The sequence below is a fragment of the Callospermophilus lateralis genome, unplaced genomic scaffold, assembly GCF_048772815.1.
Source record: "Callospermophilus lateralis isolate mCalLat2 unplaced genomic scaffold, mCalLat2.hap1 Scaffold_124, whole genome shotgun sequence".
NCBI classification, from domain to species: Eukaryota; Metazoa; Chordata; class Mammalia; order Rodentia; family Sciuridae; genus Callospermophilus; species Callospermophilus lateralis.
The window spans coordinates 810396-829937 of NW_027512424.1; the positions used below are offsets into that span (position 1 = coordinate 810396).

General features: G+C 33.5%; 1 pseudogene; it reads left to right on the forward strand.

Annotated features, from left to right (window-relative positions):
• The window catches only part of LOC143640149 (aspartate--tRNA ligase, cytoplasmic-like), a 58732-nt pseudogene extending 39532 nt beyond the window's left edge, over nucleotides 1-19200 (forward strand).
• The last annotated feature ends 342 nt before the right edge of the window (nucleotides 19201-19542 follow it).

The window sequence follows — 19542 nt, forward strand, 5'->3', positions numbered from 1 at the left end:
AAGAAAGATAGCTCTTGTCTTCTAACTAAATCTTTTTCAATTCTTTACTGAAGAAAACTTTTAGTGACTAGAGCAAACAAATGTATTTTTAAGAAATTCTTAACTGCACTAGGCATATAGGTCATTGATAGAGCTCATGTCATACACAGGGCCCTGGGTTCAATCTGTAGCACCAGGAATAAAAGAAGATATTCTTAAAATGTAGCAGGCAACTTAAATAAGGGTTAATAATAAATATAAAGCCTAAAGAACTTACAGACAAGTTTTGCCTTAATAAAAATAGTTATAAAGTATTTCACAAAGCATAGTTTTACAGACTAAGTAGAATTTTATCATAAGCAATAACTTTTCCTAATCATGTATATATTTATTCAACCAGCATTCACTGATACTATATACTTTGTACCAAGTATTATGTGAAGGTCTGTAGCTCAAAATACTCAAAAACCTAATAAAGATGATGATGGATTTCTACTAATTATAAAAGTAAAAGAAGGAGCTCTTTAGGTCTACTTTGTATTGGAAATCAAATTTGTTATCAAAGGAAACCCTAAAACTTGGGTATAGGAAATAGTGACAAATAACTCTGCTTTACTGTGAGGAAGACTGAAATGTCCTTTTGACACTTTTTTTCTTGAAGTGTCTGAGCTAAATGCTAAATGTGATCTGCCAACTGGAAGAATATAATTCGCTTTCCTGAATTAACTAAATAAAGGCATTTCCCTTTGTGCTTCAGCAAGTTTTCCAGCCACAGTTGGGAATATAATATAGTAATTTTTAAGAGTATTCATAAAATCTTAACCCAGTCTTTATGATCTAATTGTTTTTTACCACTGAAATGTGAAATTAGTGAGTGGATATTGAAGAATTTTAACAGTGTAAAGGAACATTCTGTATGGCAGCTTCCAACCAGAAAGCATCAGGAAATTACATGTTAATATTTGATGAGAGGAGGCAATTAAGGGAAAAAAAGAAAAGAAAGGAGAGGTGTAAGCAGAGCTAGACTGAATCAGATCCTAGTAATATCAATGGTCAAATGCTGTTAATAGTAGTAGCAATTCTTATATTAATGGATTGATTCTTATGTAAACCTCATTTTAATTAAAGCTCTGAGATTAAATGATTTCCCTAACAACAGCTTTTGTATGACAAATCTAGGCCTTAGTTATTTATTACATTGGTGTTTACCCTAGGGATAACAAAATATTTGTTACACCTTTTCCTATCTGATTATTTTAACAACCCATTGAAGTATGCAAAAATACCTCCATTTTATAAAGCAAAATATATATATAAAATCTTCTTTGAGTTTAGCAAGCATTTTCCGTTAAGAATGTATGCAAACATTGCTTCATGTTAAAAGCAAATGCAGATTTTTTTTTCTATTTAAGCAAAAGATACCAGGTTTTGTGTGCCTTTGCTATTTTTGGCCATTTCTCACTTTCAGATTTATGTGATCAGTTTGGCTGAACCCCGCTTGCCCCTGCAGCTGGATGATGCCATTCGGCCTGAGGTGGAAGGAGAAGAGGTATTTTATATTTATGAAATACACTTCCTCTGTATATTTAGTTTGTAAAACATTGAAAACCTGATGTCCTAGTTTTGTACTGAGTACCTGTAAATTGATTTGGGCTCACTTTTCATTTAAATTTATGGGGTCTGGGAATGTGCTTGCTTACTATGCACAAGGACCTGGGTCTAATCCCTAGCACCATAAGAATATATAGGTATATAAATAAATTTTACAGTTCTAACATTTTTATCTCAAAATCCCTTTTACACTTTTTTGTTTGTTTTCTTTGAGGTGCCAGGGATTGAACCCAAGCATTACACATGCTAGGGCTAGTCCTTTGGGCTGGGTATATAGCTCAGTGGTAAAGTACTAGCCTAGCATGCACAAGATGTACAAGGCCCTGGCCTCCTGGCCTAATTCCCAGTACCACCAAAGAAAAGAGAAAAAAAATTGAAAATTCCTACCTACTCCCAACTTTTATTTTTTGGGTTTACCTATCAATATTTACAGTAGTAGAAGTTAAGACAAATTTGAAAGAATTAATTTGTTTAAAACAATACGAATGTATTTTAAACTTGTGTATGTTTCATATGAATAATAAAATTAGCAGTAAAAAGCATTTTATATTTTCCAAAACAAAAAGTAATTTAGTGTCAAGTGACATTGTAAAAAATAATAATAAAAATAATTTTTAAAAAAGTGATATTGTGTTACGTATGCATAAATCTTTAATGTCTTGTCTTTTTTTTCCATTTTAAATTGTTGTCTTTTTATTATTGAGTTTTTTTATTTAGTACAGATACAAGTGTTTTATTAAATACATGTTTCACAGATCTTTTTTCCCATTCAGTGAGTTGTCTTCTCACTTTTCCCACCCTTTGGTACCAGGAATTTAACCCAGGGGCACTTAACCACTGAGCCACATCCCAGCCCTTTTTATATTTTTTATTTTAAGGCAAGGTCTCACTAAGTTGCCTAGGGGCTTGATCTGTTGCTGAGGCTGGTTTTAAACTTGTGTTCCTCCTGCCTCAGCCTCTTGAGCCACTGGGATTACAAACAGGCCACTGTGCTTGGCTTCACTTTCTTGATGGTATTATATGCCGCACAAAAGTTTTTCTTTTTTTCTTTTTTTTTTTTAATGTCTGTCTTAATATACAACTAGATTCTCATTGCTTCTGAATTTACTCTGCTTTACCTTCATATAATCTTTGGAAAGCTCTTTGGTACACTCATTATGAGTGAGAGTGAAAAAGTATTATTATGCAAAAAAATGGGTTTGACTTCATGAACTACCTGAAAGAATCTCAAGAACCTTTAGTGGTTCCCAGACCACACTTTTGAGGACTACTATTTTTAACTTTTATCTGTTCCATCAATGTAGGCCTAACAGCTTAAATCCAGGAATCAATAAAGTTGCAGGTGGTTAATTCTTCTAATGTTCCAATAATGAGACAGAGTTGGGGGGTGGAAAAAGGAAAGAAAGCCTCAGCATCTGTTCATGCACATTTCTTTCTCTTTAACACTAACTTCTCCGATCCTGCCTCTTATTTCTACCATGACTTTAGATCCCTGTTTTTTGTACATAATATTATTAACACACAGCCATTCTTACTTAAAAGTGAGCAGCTTTTGAAAGGTTTTTGTGTTCTTCAAAATTTGGTGTTGTAGGTTTTTTTGTTTTCTGTTTTTGATTTTGTTTTTGTTTTTTAGGAAGGAAGAGCTACTGTTAACCAAGATACAAGATTAGACAACAGAGTCATTGATCTCCGGGTATGCCTCATTTATTTATTAAGGTGATATGATTATGTCAAAATTGAGATGGGCAGGAATACCATAACTATTTTAAGTTTATAAAGCTAACTGGCATTTGCCTATGTATAATAATTCAGGAAACAGTTACCTTTCAGATTGACCCTTCCTCTAACAGGAACTGCTGGCAACAAGAACAGTCAAGTATTGATTCACAAGATGTCGACTCACTTTGTTTTAAAATGATAGTGTTCATAAATCCAATAAATAGAGTCAGTTCCAGGTGATAACTGTTTTGAAAAGTTTAGTCAACAAGAAAATATAACTACTAATATTACTACAAAATTGTGAAAGAGGTTATATGCACATTTTTAGAACAAAAAAGTGCTGATGAGTAATTAATGCTTCAATCTTGTGAATTTGATCTGGACACAATTAATAATACAGAAGTATTTGGCCCTAGTGGTTTATACAGCAGTTTCGTGGGTCTTTTGTTTCCCTTTTGGTTTGGTTGCAAGTGAAAGATTTCAGGGGTTTCATCATTATAGTAAAACCAGTGTCATCTTTCTTTTTTAATGTTTCACCACATCTTCCTCCTTAAATATTCCACCTAATGTCAGATTCTTTGTCACCTTAAAAGTTATTTCCAACTCTTCTGCAATCATGCCAATTTAATTTGCACTTATAATACATTCAGTGTTGTTCCTAATTATTTGCTTTTTGTTTGCTTTTACCGTTTCCATTTTGATTTATGTAGAAAAATCCAGCAGTAATCAAAAGTCCTCTTTTTATTTATTTATTTATTTTTGTAGGGGCACTCCACCATTGAGCTATATCCTCAGTTTCTTTGCTTTTTTGTTTTGTTGTTGTTGTTATTTTGAGACAGGGTTTAAGTCCCTGAGGCTGGCCTCCAGCTTGTAATCCTCCTGTCCTAGCCTGCAAAGTCAGTAGAACATGCACAACCCCCACCCAACCCACCCTTTGCTAGACCTCTTGATATTGCCTAGAAATCTCAGGTTTTTGCATATTTGTCCCTGCTATTTGTTCACACAGTTTTGATTACTTTGTGCCTCTGGAATTTGGCCCAAAGATTTTATTATTTTTGTTTTGTTTTGTTTTAATTCATTGCCACCATTGAAGCAAAGGAATTTTGTCAGGTGCAGTGGCACATGCACCTGTAGTCAGTTCAGTCACTTGTGAGGACAAAAAACAGGAGACTCACTTGAGCACAGAAGTTTGGAATTACCCAGTACCAAAAAGAAAAGAAAGACTAGAGGAGAGACAGTAGTTTTGTATTAAAATTTAAGTGGCTTTTCTTAAAATGTTGGAGAAGAATCTGGCAATACTGGGTCCACATGAGCTTGCATACTATGGGGCATGCTTTGTCCTGTACCACTAAGGATCTTTCTGTTATTTAATTCATTTTATTTGGTCCTCAGAAGCATTCACATTTATTTTTTAATATTTTTAAAATTGTAGATAGACACAATACCTTTATTTTATTTTATTTATTTTTATGTGGTGTTAAGGATCAAACCCATTTCTTCACACATGCTAGTAGGCAAGTGCTCTACCACTGAGCCATACCCCTAGCCCCAGCATTCTCATTTTTAACCTGTACTTTGACATTTAGGGAGGCATGTGCATTAATAACTTTAAATCTTTAAGCACCTTAGTTTACAAAAGCAGCTGTTTTATTCTTAACTTAGCAAAGGCAGGGGTCAGAAGGCTGGGGTTGTAGCTCAGAGTATTTGCCTAGCATGTGTGAGTCACTGGATTCAATCCTCAATACAATAAATAAATGAATGAATGAATGAATGAATCAATCAATCAGTTGTGTCTATCTACAACTTAAAAAAAAATCAAGGGTTGGAGAAGCTGCAAGTCAAAGGCAAAATTAACATTCTCCAATAATATAAAACATTCCAGGATATATCTTCATGTTCATTCTACTGTAGCCTAATGTTTCTGTTAGATAATGAATTGTTTTCTCTAGAAACTTTCTAGGCAGGCAGTCTGAATAAAACATATTTCGTCTCCTGGCCCCATACATCTAAATAAAATACAAAATAGGGCTGGGGATGTGGCTCAGTGGCAGAGTGCCCCTGAGTTCCATCCCAAGTACCCCAAAAATGGGGAGGGGGTTTATTAGGTTGACTTACTTGACCAGAAGCTAGATAGTCCAACAATGGCCGACTACAGGCTGGAAAACTGGGAGAACCAGTACCTGAAGGCTGAAGCCCCAGAGCAAAAGGTATGAATGGTGCTACCCTAGTCAGACCTAAGGCTTCTGAAAATTCCTTGGTGGATCACTGGCAGAGTCCACTTTGGAAGAGTGAAAAAGTGAAAATCGAATATCCTCAGATATTGTAGCAGCAATAAAGAACCCATTCAATAAGAATAGAGCTTTCATGTGCTGTTGCTTCCTTGTTCTTCCAACTTTTATTCCATCCACACATAGGGAGGGTCTCCACTTGAGTTGGCTGTTCCCACATGCCAATCATTCCTTGGCAAACCCAGAAGTCTCTTAATCATGGGTATCTCTTAATCCAATCAAGTTGACAGTTCAAATTGACCATTACAAATTAACCATACCTAGCCAATTGAAATAAGGTTTAATTATACTTTCAAATTACACAGTATACTTTACATTAACTTATGTGCCATAATATTTTAGTTGCATTTTATTTGAAATAGGTTTACACGAATACTTTATTAAATATATATTTCTTTTGTTACTCTAAACTTACTGAAGATCATTTTTAATTTTAACCCTAAACCATAAATTTTTTATGTAGATGGAAAAGTCAGTTATAGTAATCAACATGTAATAAGGTAACAGTTTTTCTTTTTTTAATTATTTTTCTTTTTTAAATTTTTTCTTCATGCTGTTTAATTATATTCTACCCAGAACAACCTGATTTGGCTGAAAGGGGAGAAATTTCCTTTACCATTTTTTAAATTTTAAATTCTCTGAGTTGTCCTCTTATGATAATGATTTTTGAAGGAGGAAAAAATATTGAAAGATGAACCAGTAGTGGATACAAAATGATTTGTATCTACTTTGATTTCATCCACTGTGAACAATTTCTCTAGCAGATTAACTGTACAATCCAGAATTTTGGACAGTGTTTGCCTCTGGACAAATTGCCTTAGAGTGATATTCAAATCTCCTAATACTAAATTTTATTTTTTAGTTTGGGGGCAGGGAATTTTGTTCGGTTTGGGATTTGTCTCTTCTTTTGATACTAGGGACTGAACCCAGGGGCACTATACCATGAATCTACATGCATAGCCCTTTTTATTTTTCATTTTGAGACAGGGAATTGCTAAATTGCCCAGGCTGGTCTCAAACTTGTGATCCTCCTGCCTCAATCTCCTGAGTACCTGGGATTGCAGATGTGTACCAACATACCCAGCTTCTTGGTAGTAATTTCTGTTAATATGATAAATAATTTAAAAAGTTCAGGATTTATTTTGGAATACTTTATTTTTCTTGTTTTTTCCCCCACCCTCATTCTCAATTTAAACTATTAAAAATAGTAAATATTTTCCAGTATGTAAGGGTTAGTAGAAATTAGAAAATAGTAGACAAATTAAAATCAGACACAGTGGCACATGCCTATAATTTAGCAACTCTTGAGACAAAGACAGGAGGATAACAAATTCAAGGACAGCCTGGTCAATTTAGCAAGACCCTGTCTCAAAAAATAAAAAAGTGGCTTAGTGGTAGGGCATTCCTGAATTTAGTCCCCAGTACCAAAAAAAAAAAAAAAAAAAAGAAAGAAAGAAAGAAACAAACAAATTAGGACATTGAAATTATTATCTAAATAACTGTTCACTGTCTATTCTAAGTACCCATCTTTCTGATGGTTAGCAAGTGTCTTGAAGAATCTAATGAGGAAAAACACTATATATATATGAATAAATGAGACATAATTCCAGTTTCCTGGATCTGTGTTCTGCACTAACATTCTTGTTTATGTAATCAGGACGTCAAGAATGGTAGCCCTGGTTTCAATCCCCAGTACCAAAAAAAAAAAAAAATACATTCAACTACATTACCACTAAGAACAGGATTAAGTTTAAATCCCAAATCACAGAAAATGGCCAGATAAATTCAGATACATAAAGTTAAATAACACTGAAAATATACTATCAAATGTACTTCAAAAAGGTTGAAATAATTAATACTTCAACTAGCATTGTAGTACCCAGTTTCCCTAGTCTTCAGCACTATATATTCATTCTTTTTTTTAAGTTGTAGTTGGACACAGTACCTTTATTTCACTTATTTATTTTTATGTGTTGCTGAGGATCGAAACCCAGGATCTCATAAGTGCAAGGCAAGCACTCTACTGCTGAGCCACAACCCCAGCCCCTACATTTATTCTTTTTTGAGATATTCTACTCCTGGGAATTTGAAAAGGAAATCAATAATCAGAAACATATGTGAAATTAATAATTAAGGATACCTACTTCAAAGTAGCCTATAATTTTGAAATGTTAAATAAGATTTTAATCTTCACACAGGACATGAAGACTGTAGGTTACTATATTTTTGAAAGCAAAAGATTTTATAATTGTGATTGAATGAACCCTGTTTCCCTAAACCACATATTATAAAAGAAAAGCCACAAGTCTTTCTCTAGTTTAAGTGTAGACATCTTGCAAATGAGTAAGTAAATAGTCCAAAAAATTATATGAGTCTTTTATATGTTTTCAGTTGTTTTGTGGGAAATTATTGATTTGTATCTTTGACTTTGAATTATAGAATACTATTACTTAAGTATGTCCTGGTTTACATGAATTTTTTCACTCCACCTACAGAAAGTCGAGGTTATTAAGTAGCATTTTTTGTGGTGAAGGAAATGTAGATTGGCCATCTCATCATTAACAGCGTTTTCAAAGGGTGCTACTGTCTACATTCAGAATGAATGCTGTATGCACTGATTTAAGAGTAAAGTCCTTTGACATGGGGTAAATAATTGAAATTCCTGAATACCATCTCAGCTTTCCATAGCTATCAATGTTTTAAGGTCAGGTGTTTTTTGCTAAATGTCTATCTAGTCACAGAATAACTTCTTCATGCCTTTTCCCCCTCCTTCTAATGTCTTAGGCAAGACTTTCAGATAAGAAACCTTCTTTTGACCAAATGATCAAAAGTTAGTATAGAACAGAGACAATTACTTCTAGAGCTTTCTGGCAACTATTAGATTTGGTTGAGGCTGAAAGTAAATTGGGGGACCAAAGAAACTGAGAAAAAAAGTAGGGGAAGGGAGAAAAAATACAAAAGGTGACTGGTGGACAGTGCTTTAGATGCCATTTGAGAAGTAAGTGTCATAGGATATCTACCCCTTTTATTTTTTCTTAATTTCTTAATTTAATTGAAACAAACACATGATTGTCTGCAATTCAAGTATTATTGATAATAATTAAAAGTATATGGTTGCTTTATTCATTTATTATTCAGTGCTAAAATCTTCCCTTAGAGGATTTGTATGCTGCACAAACATCGGTAAGCTCACTTAATGGGTTGCCTTTAGAAAAAAAAAAGAATAGAATTTATAAGTAAGGTATTTCATTAGTTAAGAAATATTTTTTCTTTTATGGAATTCTTACAATTAAAACATCTGCTCATAGCATTTCTATGATCATATATAGTCATTGCATTCCAGCATCCTTATCACCTTCTGTGTTGTTACATTTGTGTGCTTTTAGGTTTCTAGCAGTGCTGAGCACACATGGTGAATGAAATTGATTTTATTACATTTTTTGTTGTCTTATAGACATCAACTAGTCAGGCAATCTTCCGTCTCCAGTCTGGCATCTGCCATCTTTTCCGAGAAACTTTAATTAACAAAGATTTTGTGGAAATCCAGACTCCTAAAATTATTTCAGGTAAGCTTCAAAATATTTATATTAATTTTTACTTTAATACTGGAGAATCACAACTGTCCCTTAAGATTTATTATCAAGAAGCTTTTTTTCCCCAAAGCTTATGCTATATATTAGCAGACATTTATCACCACTATCAGTAATTTTACATCCCTCATTCCATTTTTGTGATGATGATTTTAAAATGAGACAGTAACACAAAAAGCACAATTCTTGTTTCTAAAATTAAACCAGGAGCTATTCATTGTTTAAGTATCTTTTGAAATTGGTATAATAATTTTGTTTTGTACAAACTGTATTGTAAAATCTCTGAATATCCATTAATGGGAAAATTACATTGATTCCTATTCTTTTTGTTTAATATTTATTTTTCGGTTTAGGTGGACACGATATCTTTATTTTACATTTATGTGGTGCTGAGGATTGAACCCAGGGCCTTGCATGTTCTAGGCAAGCAATCTACCACAGAGCCACAACCCCAGCCCTAATTCTTATTCTTACATAAAAACCTTGTCTTAATTATTTTGCCTTTTTGAGAATTGCTAAAAAAGAGTGTTATGAATGTTGTTTAGTTAAAATTTTAAAATGAAGTTTTGAGTTTTATGTTGTTTTTTGGGCTTGCAGGGGGTACTTTACCATTGAGCTACATGCCCAATCATTTTATTTTTCCATTTGAGACAGGGTTTCACTTAGTTGCTGAGGTTAGCTTTGTACTTAGAATCCTCCTGCTTCAGCCACCCAATTTACTGGAATTACCAGTGTATGTCAGTGCCTGGCCTTGCATTCTTGATAATTAGAAAATGGTTATCTTTTTCCTTTCTGTGTTTTGTTTTTACAGTTACAAAGGAGCTTTAATAGATTTGAAATTGGTACAGAAAAGAGGCATTTGTAGCCAAAGAAGTCAATGTGGTTTAAATATAAACTACATAGAATCACATATATATAAGAATACTATATAGACTGTGATTTATCTGCAGCTCTTGATTTTCTAGTTTTTCTTTTTTGAACTACATTATTCAAATTTAAAGGATAAATTGTTTTTACTAAAGGATTACATTGATAAACTTATAACTCATTATAATATATAAATGTTTACATTTCAGCTGCCAGTGAAGGAGGAGCCAATGTATTTACTGTATCATATTTTAAAAATAATGCATACCTAACTCAGTCTCCACAGCTGTATAAGCAAATGTGCATTTGTGCTGATTTTGAGAAGGTGTTCTGTATTGGACCAGGTAAGATTTTTGTCAGTTATGATTTTTTTTCCAAGTTCATTAATGATATAATAATAATAGTGTTAGAAACACATTTTGTGTGTGTGTTTGATGTACAGGCGCTTTTAAAAATTTAAATTATTTTATCTGCTCACTATTAGACTTTGAGGTAGAAATCAGAATGTGTTTGAGTAGACATTTTAGGGGGAAACTAGACTATTTAGAATACATATATACTCACTAGTTCATTAAACATTTGAACATCATTCATGTCAATAGGATCATAAGCATTATATATTCTTACTAAAGAATGCTGAAGAAATTTTTATTATCAGAATATTTCATTTTAAAGATGCATGCTTTGAAAATATTCAGTCTGAAATATACCTAAGTATATTAATTATTTTACCTATATGCAACTAAAGCAAATCATAATTCACGTTTGAACTATTCTTTCAAGCCCCCCCAGTACTAAAACCCAGCTAGGTGCAATCTGTCAGATATTATAGTTTGTTGTCTTTAATAACCTCTTCTTTTATAAGTTTCCAGTGTTGTTCTTTTTATTCCAGATGGGTATGGTGGTACACGTCTATAATCGCAACAATTTAGCAAGATGTAAGCAATTTAGCAAGACCCTGTCTCAATATTTTTAAAAATAAATAGAAGGGCTGGGCATACAGCTCAGTGGTAAAGTACTCCTAGGTTTGTCCCCAGTGCCCCTAAAAAACAAAAATTATTTTATTCCAGAGCCATTCTGTTTATTATTATTTATATGCTTAATTTTGGTGTTATGCTGAAGTCTCTTAGAAATTACTGAGAAATGTCTATATCTAATATCATTTTTTAAATACTTTTGCTATAAGTACAGGCGTGTAATCATATGGCATATTTTTTATGAAGCTAATTATAAGAAAAACATCAGATTTCCTTCATTCTTTTAAAACTTAACAAGTTATATATAATTTTTGATAGCTTAATAAAAATTAGGTGCTTGATAATAGAGAAACTGGCAAGATCATTAAGTGTCTTTAATTTTCTGAATTTATTAACCAGTTATTTGTTTTAACACATGCTGCATATATAGTCTTATGTTAGGTACTGTGTACATAAAAGAAGAATCAACCAGCATTTCTCAAATGTTAATGCATATGAATCACCTGGAGATGTTGTTAAAATGCAGATTCTAGTCAGTTAGATCTGGCATAAGGCCTGATATTCTGCAGTTCTTAAAAGCACATAGGTACTAGATGCTTGATGCTGCCGATTTGTAATCATGCTCTGAGTGACAAGGGAATAAACATTGTACCTGCTCCCAAGACTTAATAAGATGTGCATACAGGGCTGGGGTTGTGGCTCAGTGGTAGAGCGCTTTCCTAGCACGCATGAGGCACTGGGTTCGATCCTTAGCACCACATACAAATAAAATAAAGGTACTATGTTCACCCACAACTAAAAAAATATTTAAAAAAAAGGATGTGCAGTCACAGGGAATAATCAAATGATTTTTAAAATGAATAATCAGACTCTGCTGTACTGTCAGCAGATTGGTGTTAATTGTGTACCAAGGAAAAACTAAGGGAAAAGGTTGGAATTTGCTAGTCACCATAAAAGAAAATTCACACCGAAATGGGCTTTAAGGACAAACTAGAATATATAAACAACAAAGATGACATTTTAGAGGAAACAGGGTAAGTAAAGAGCATGGAGAAAACAAAAGAATAGTTAATATTAAGAAGAAATGGGGCCTGGGGATGTGGCTCAGTGGTAGAGCACTTGCCTCGCACATGTGAAGCACTGGGCTTGATCCTCAGCACCACATGAAAATAAGTAAATAAAATAAAGGTACTTTAAAAAAGAAGAAGAAATGGAATATACAAGGTAAGATTAAGTTGTGAACGAATAAAGGTTTTAGACTTTTGTCATTTTATGTCTTATTACATTAGTCCTTTGGGAACCACTGCAAAGTACTGAGCAAGGATGTGTTTATAGGAATATTAATCTGGCAGCGATGTGAAAGAAGAGCTAAGCTACACTTAGAAAGCCTGGGAAGGAAGAAAATGCAGTGAGGCTAGTGAGCACTGAACTGAAGTAATGACTAGAATATGTATAATGTTACCTCATTTGTACAGGTTTCATTTTGCCTGAGTCATGTTTTAATAAAATTGAGAAGCACTTACTGTATTGGTCATAATTGAATCTGTTTGTTATTATTGAGAAGGCACCTTAGGATCTTGCATTCCCTTGGGGTTCTCAATGAGCCTGATTTATTAATTCACATTTGGTATAGCTTTTACTATAGGACTGTAGGAGTTTGTAATGAACTTGGTATCCAAGAGAATGCTGAAACAGATGATTTATCAAATTTCATTCCAGCCCTGTATGATATGAAAATAGTATAGCTCGAGCACTACTGAACGGAGTTTTATATTTAAATCCAATTTATCTAAAACTTAAAATACTATTTGCTGTTCATTACTTTTCTTAATTCAGTTTTCAGAGCTGAAGACTCCAATACCCACAGACATCTGACTGAATTTGTTGGTCTGGACATTGAAATGGCTTTTAATTATCATTATCATGAAGTTTTAGAAGAAATTGCTGACACCTTGGTACAAATATTCAAAGGACTTCAAGAAAGGTAAAAAATATTTTATATCCTTAACTGGCCTTAATTTCAAATCAACATGGGTTCTTCTTTAAAAAATAATATCAATTCTTGGGTTAGGGATGTGACTTAGTGGTAGAACACTTGCCTGGCATATATGAGACCCTGGGTTCAATCTCAGCACTATGGAAATGATAACAATGATAATAATAATTCTTGAAAATATGTAGACTAAATTTCCCTTAATCTATTAAATATAGTTATATGCTACATGAAGATGGTTTAGTCAACAAAGGACCACATATATCACAGTGGTCCCATAAGATTATAACACCTAATGACATCATAATCATCTTTGTATAAGTACACTTTGAGATGTTCACAGTGACAGAAGCACAGGAAGTGGCCCTGTCCTTAACTAGTGACAGAAATTAGAAGAATGCAGACTCAGTATCTATGGATCCAAGTCAGTTGGGACCTCAACTAGTTAATATCTTTTTAGTGGTGAAGTTTACCAGATTGTGAACAATTTGGCTGAATTTTTTTTTGTTTTTGTTTGATTTTTACTGACATCCTGAATGTCTGAAGAAATTAGAGTGTCTATTACCTTTAGAGCAGTTTATTATTTGAGAAGTTGAATGGAATAACTTGACACTGAGCGTGGTGGTGCATGCCCATACTCCCAGTGACTAAGGGGGCTGAGCAGGAGAATCGCAAGTTCGTGGAATAAAAAATGAAAAGGACTGAGAGTACAGTTCAGTGTTAAAGCATTTCTGGGTTCACTCCCCACTACCACCCAAAAAAATTTGTATTGAGCTACATCTAGGTAGCACAAGTTCAAATCCCATCTTTGCTACTTTTCTATGTAGGCCTTGTACATCTCTGTGCCTCAGTTTCCTCAGCTATTAGATCAAAATAATATTACATCAGACCTTAAGGCGCAGTTGCATATGCCTGTCTTAATGTAAATTAAGCCTATATCAAGTCACTTTAAATTTTGTGCTCAGTAAAGACTAGAAACTAGGGCTGAGGTTGTGGCTCAATGGTACAGTGCTTCTCAGCACTGCATATAAATAAATAAAATGAAGGTCCATCAAAACCTAAAAACTAAAAAAGAAAAAAAAAATAAATTTTTTTTAAAAAAATTAGAAACTAGTAGACTGAAGGAAGTTTTTACCCGATTAGGTCTGGGTGAATTGGCATTTATAGAAAAATAGGTGTGTTCTAGATGTTCTCAAAATTTAATTTTATAAAATGTCCACTTTAGGTATACATGCTAAACTGACAAATAAGATCATTGAAAGACCATTGAAATTTGTTTACTTGTGATGATGTTTAACATGAAGAAAACAGGAAAAGAAAATCAGAAACAAGTTGATCAAGAGAATCTCTTTTGGGGATTGGGAATATGATGATGTTTAAAATGGAGAAAACAGGAAAAAAAATCAGAACAAGTTGGTCAAGAGAATTTCTTTTGGGGGTTTGGGAATATCTATCACTTGCCAGACCCTGCACCAAAGAGAAAAGAAACCAAGAAAGTCTCTTTTTCCTTTCTCCATCCTGGTGACTATACTTCAATTATTAGGTGGGTAATAACAGACTTAATCTAGCATTTTAAAGCTGATGAAGGACCATATTTGAGATTTTTTTTAAGAGAGTTCAAAAATATGAATTTTACTTAAACATTGCAGGGATAATGAATAAATTCAAGAATGCAGAAATTAATCATTGATCTTATATTAAAATACTGTAGCATATGCACTAGTGTTTTCTAGGCAGTCTCTGCATTGCTTTGTGAAGTTAGTATGTTTAACTTTTGTCCTCTGAAATATTTTGATACTGTTTATTTTAAGCAACTTCAATTCAGATAGCCATGGAACAACTAATAATATTGTCTTATAAAATAATAGCCTTTGAAACCCTGAAGCAGGAATGCAGTTTTTCTCATTTTCTTTTCACATATATAATTCAAGAAAGTTTCTAAAATCAATTTTAGATAGTTATAGCATCTCCATTTAATATTAGTGAAATTTTTACTTTGATTCTAAATAACAGAGCAAGCATGAATCAGGCCCTTTGGATTAATCCAATCTCCACTTATTACACACTGAGACGCCATTATTACTGAACTTATTCAGTACTCTTAAGGTGGCAATTTGAAAATAAGTCTTCTTTATGTATTATATGACTCATATAGAAATTTTAAGATTCTGTGTCACTTGTAAATTGGGTTATTGGGGTACATCTTGTTCCTTTCAGATTAGTTTTTACCTAATAGAAGAATAATATACAAATGAATTTTTAAGCATTGATAGTCATATTTTTGTACTACCATTGTTAGACATGAGTGAGGATTACTATTCAAAGCAAGCTAGTCTTGGTGGCTCATGCCTGTAATCCCAGCAGCTCTGGAGGCTGAGGCAGAGGAGGATCCTGAGTTCAAAGCAAGTCTCAGCAACAGCAAGGCACTAAGCAACTAATTGAGACCATATCTCTAAATAAAATACAAAATAGGGCTGAGGACATGGCTTGGTGGTTAAGTGCCCCTGCGTTAATCCTGGTACCAAAAAGAAATTATTAGGGTCTTCCTAATCCTTCTTCGTTAGAGTCTGTGGACTGCGGCACTTCTTCTATTAAGATTTGAATAAATCTGTGACCAAATTTTTTTGTTCCTATGAAAGTCTCTAAGACAATAAAAAGAAAGTGTTTTAAACCGAGCGCAGTCGGGCATGCCTATAATCTCAACAGCTCCAGAAGCTGAGACAGGAGGATCGAGAATTCAAAGCCAGCCTCAGCAAAAATGAAGCACTAAACAACTCAGTGAGACCCTGATTCTAAATAAAATACAAAATAGGGCTGGGGATGTGGCTTAGTGGGTGAGTACCCCTGAGTTCAATCCCTGGTACCCGCCAAGAAAGGAAGTATTTTTTAAGGTACAAATGCTATATAAAGAATACTAGAATGTAATATGCTAAGCAAAGTAAGCCAATCCCAAAAAACCAAGGCCAAATATTCTCTCTGATAAGTGGATGCTGATCCATAATGGAAGGGGGCATAGGGAGAATGGAGGAACTTTGGGCAAAGGGGAGGGGAGGGTGCAAGTCTATTAATTAAGAAAGTTTTCAAAATAAATACTGAAGTATGGCTATTAGCCTAATGAACAACCCTGTATGCATCACCTGATTTCAACTGTTGTCAACCCATGACCAATTTTATTTTACCTATTTCCTTTACCCCATATTTTATTTTGAAGCAAAACAAATTCCCACTTATCATTTCATCCATAAGTACTTTAGCAAAAGTTTGTTTTTTGTTTGTTTGTAGTTTGGTATTGAAGGTTAAACCCTGGGGCACATTACCACTGAGCTATATCCCCAACTGTTTTAATTGTTTAATTTGAGACAGGTCTTGCTAAATTGCTGAGACTGATCTCCAACTGCAATCTTCCTGCCTCAGCCTCCTGAGTTGCTGGGATTACAGGCAAGCACCATCACACCTGGCTTGCTTTTTTAATCTTTTTTTGAACCAGGAATTGAACTCAGGGTACTCTACCACTGAACATCACATCCCCATCCCTGTTTTGTATTTTATTTAGAGAGAGTCTCACTGAGTTAGTTGGTTAGCGCCTCACTGTTGCTGAGGTTGGCTTTGAACTCATGATCCTCCTGATCCTCCTGCCTCAGCATCCTGAGCTGCTAGGATTACAGGTGTGTGCTATTGTGCCTGGCGCTTTTTAAATCTTAATGAAATATCATCTTGCACATCAGAAATTCAGTTAACATTTGTCTTGGGCCTATGGTATATAGGGTAGGCATATACTATGGGAATTATCAAAATAGAAAAGAAATTAGCACTGTCCTAAATGAATTTGCAATATTATAATGGGAATTGAGGCAGGGTATAGGTGGAACAAGTATGCATTAATTTGGTCTTCCTTGAAGATAAAGGTCTTGTTAAAGGGTTTTAAAAGTCAGTTTTTTAAATGCTTCATAAAAATAGATATTTTATGTTCTAACAATACTTAATATTATTGAGTCACAAAAGAAAATTTGAATCCTTTAATGCTTCTCTGCTTACAAAAATATGAGACCAAGAAGTGTTACTAAGTATTTTAAGTATTAATTTATTATTTAATAATTTGATAATGATTTTCCTGGTGTGTATACTGATACAAATAATGATTTTTTTTATATTGCCACAGTGACCTCTTGTGGGGAAAACATTTATCTCACAAGCTTTATTAACTAAATCATTGTACATTTAGGTTTCAGACTGAAATTCAAACCGTGAATAAACAGTTCCTTGTGAACCCTTCAAATTTTTGGAACCAACTTTAAGACTAGAGTATTGTGAAGCTTTGGCTATGCTTAGAGAAGCTGGAGTTGAAATGGGAGATGAAGAAGATCTGAGGTTTGTTTTTATGAATTTTCAAAATCTTTAATAATTAGTTTTAATATATAAGAGAATGAACATATTAACAAATTATTTTTCTCACCTGATAAATTTTATTAACTTTGGTATTATAGTATGATACTATTTTATGAATGTATAATCTGAAATTAAATATTATGTTTAAACTATAATATAGAAAGCATAAGCTTCTTAAATTTTGTTCATAAACATCATTTCCCCCCACTCATATTTATATCCCTTTCAAGAGATAGGGAGTTTTGCTTTTGATCTTATCACCTAATATGTTAGTTTTCTGTCCCAGTCTACCCTCATACAAAATCAGGGCATAAAAATGTTAACATCTCCCAAAGTTATAGAAATTATTATTTTTATCTGGGCTTGGTGGTGCACATCTGTAATCCCAGCTGCTCAAGAGAATGAGACAGGAGAATTGCAATTTGAAGCCAGCCTGGGCAATTTAGTAATCCCCTGTCTCAAAGTCAAAAATAAAATAGGCAGAGATGTAGCTCATCTCTGTGGTAGAGAACTCCTGGATCAATACCTAGTATTGGAATTTGGGAGGGAGATACTGTTTTTTATTTGATTGCATGATATTATGTAATCTAAATCCAGATCACACAACTTGTAATTTAGAAACAAATTATGTAGTTTAGTAAAAATTAAAAATTACTATCAGCTTATCACAACCAATATCACATGTGGGAGGGAAAGGATACTATTGGCATTTTTTATTTTTATTTTTTTTAAAGTAAATTGTACTTAAAACCCATTATTTATTTTTGTTCCTTTACAAGAAATATGCATTTAATTATAGACAATGTATTTGTATATTATGTGTGTATCTATAATTATTATATGTATTGTGTGTGTGTGTGTGTGTGTGTGTGTGTGTGTGTGTGTGTGTGTTTGGGCATCCCCTATACTGCTTGATGACATTTAAAGGCAAACCATATGTTTTATAATTATTCTAAATTGGCAATATTAAGGATTTTGGAAATTGCCCTTAAATTAGACACTAAAGAAACTGCTTCTTGACTTTAGAAATTTAATGTATCTGTGTAGATACTATTACATTTTAAATACTTTTAAATATTGAGTTTTATTTTACAGACCTTTGATAAAGAATACCAAAAAGTGGAGACACGGGTCCTCAACATGTCTGAGGTCCTGGGTTCAATTTCCCACCACCAGGGGGGAAAAAGGCAGAGGGGACCATTTAAGGTCAAGATTAGTTTACGTTGGTCTAGTGAAGTTTTATTATATGTAATTGTAGAAAATTATTCCATGATGCTTCTTAATTAATTAATTTCTAAAATCTCTTTGGTTCTAATTATTGGAGCAGCACCTATAAATGCTAAGTTTCATTCATAAACGGTTTTCTGTAGTACTTGCCTTTTGAAAAGCAACATGATAAACAACTGTTTGGGCCATATTTTTTGTCCTTTAAGGACTTACAGGAAGGAGTGCCATATTAATTTTAAATTGAACCAAAGGATGCTGAACCTTTGAGCCACATCTCCAGCCTACTTTATTTTTAATTTTGAGAGAGGCTTTTGCTGAGTTGCTTAGGGCCTCTCTGGCACTGAACTTGATCTCCTCCTACCTCTGCCTCTGGAGCCACTGCGTTTAAAGACATGTACTCTCCTATGCCTGGCTAGTTTAAAATCTTTTTAAGTTGCTGTTTAATCTTCAAATACCTGACTTCATCTTTCATTTTCAGTACACCAAATGAAAAACTATTGGGTCGTTTGGTAAAGGAAAAGGTAAGACTCTCTTATGCATGCTGCACTTTTTTTTCTGTCTGAAATATCTTTGTACAAGAGGATAGTTGCAGAAGGTTCTAAAACTCTTCTACAGTGGTAACCTTCCAGAATAAATAAAAGGGGAATGGTACTTTTTAAAAAAAATTCTTCTAAGTCATTGTTAGATTAGTTAGAAAGGACTTCAAAATTATTTGCATTTGTTTTTTTAAAGTCTTCCTGAGTATCCCTACTCTCTTATGAGATTTGAAGATAAATGAGCTTTCTTCTGCTACTTTACTATCTCATCTTCTAAAACTAAAAGCAACAAATGGAATAAAAGTTAAAACTTACTATGGTCTTTCTAAAAGAATTAAGACAATGATTTAATGAAATGAAACAGTCCTT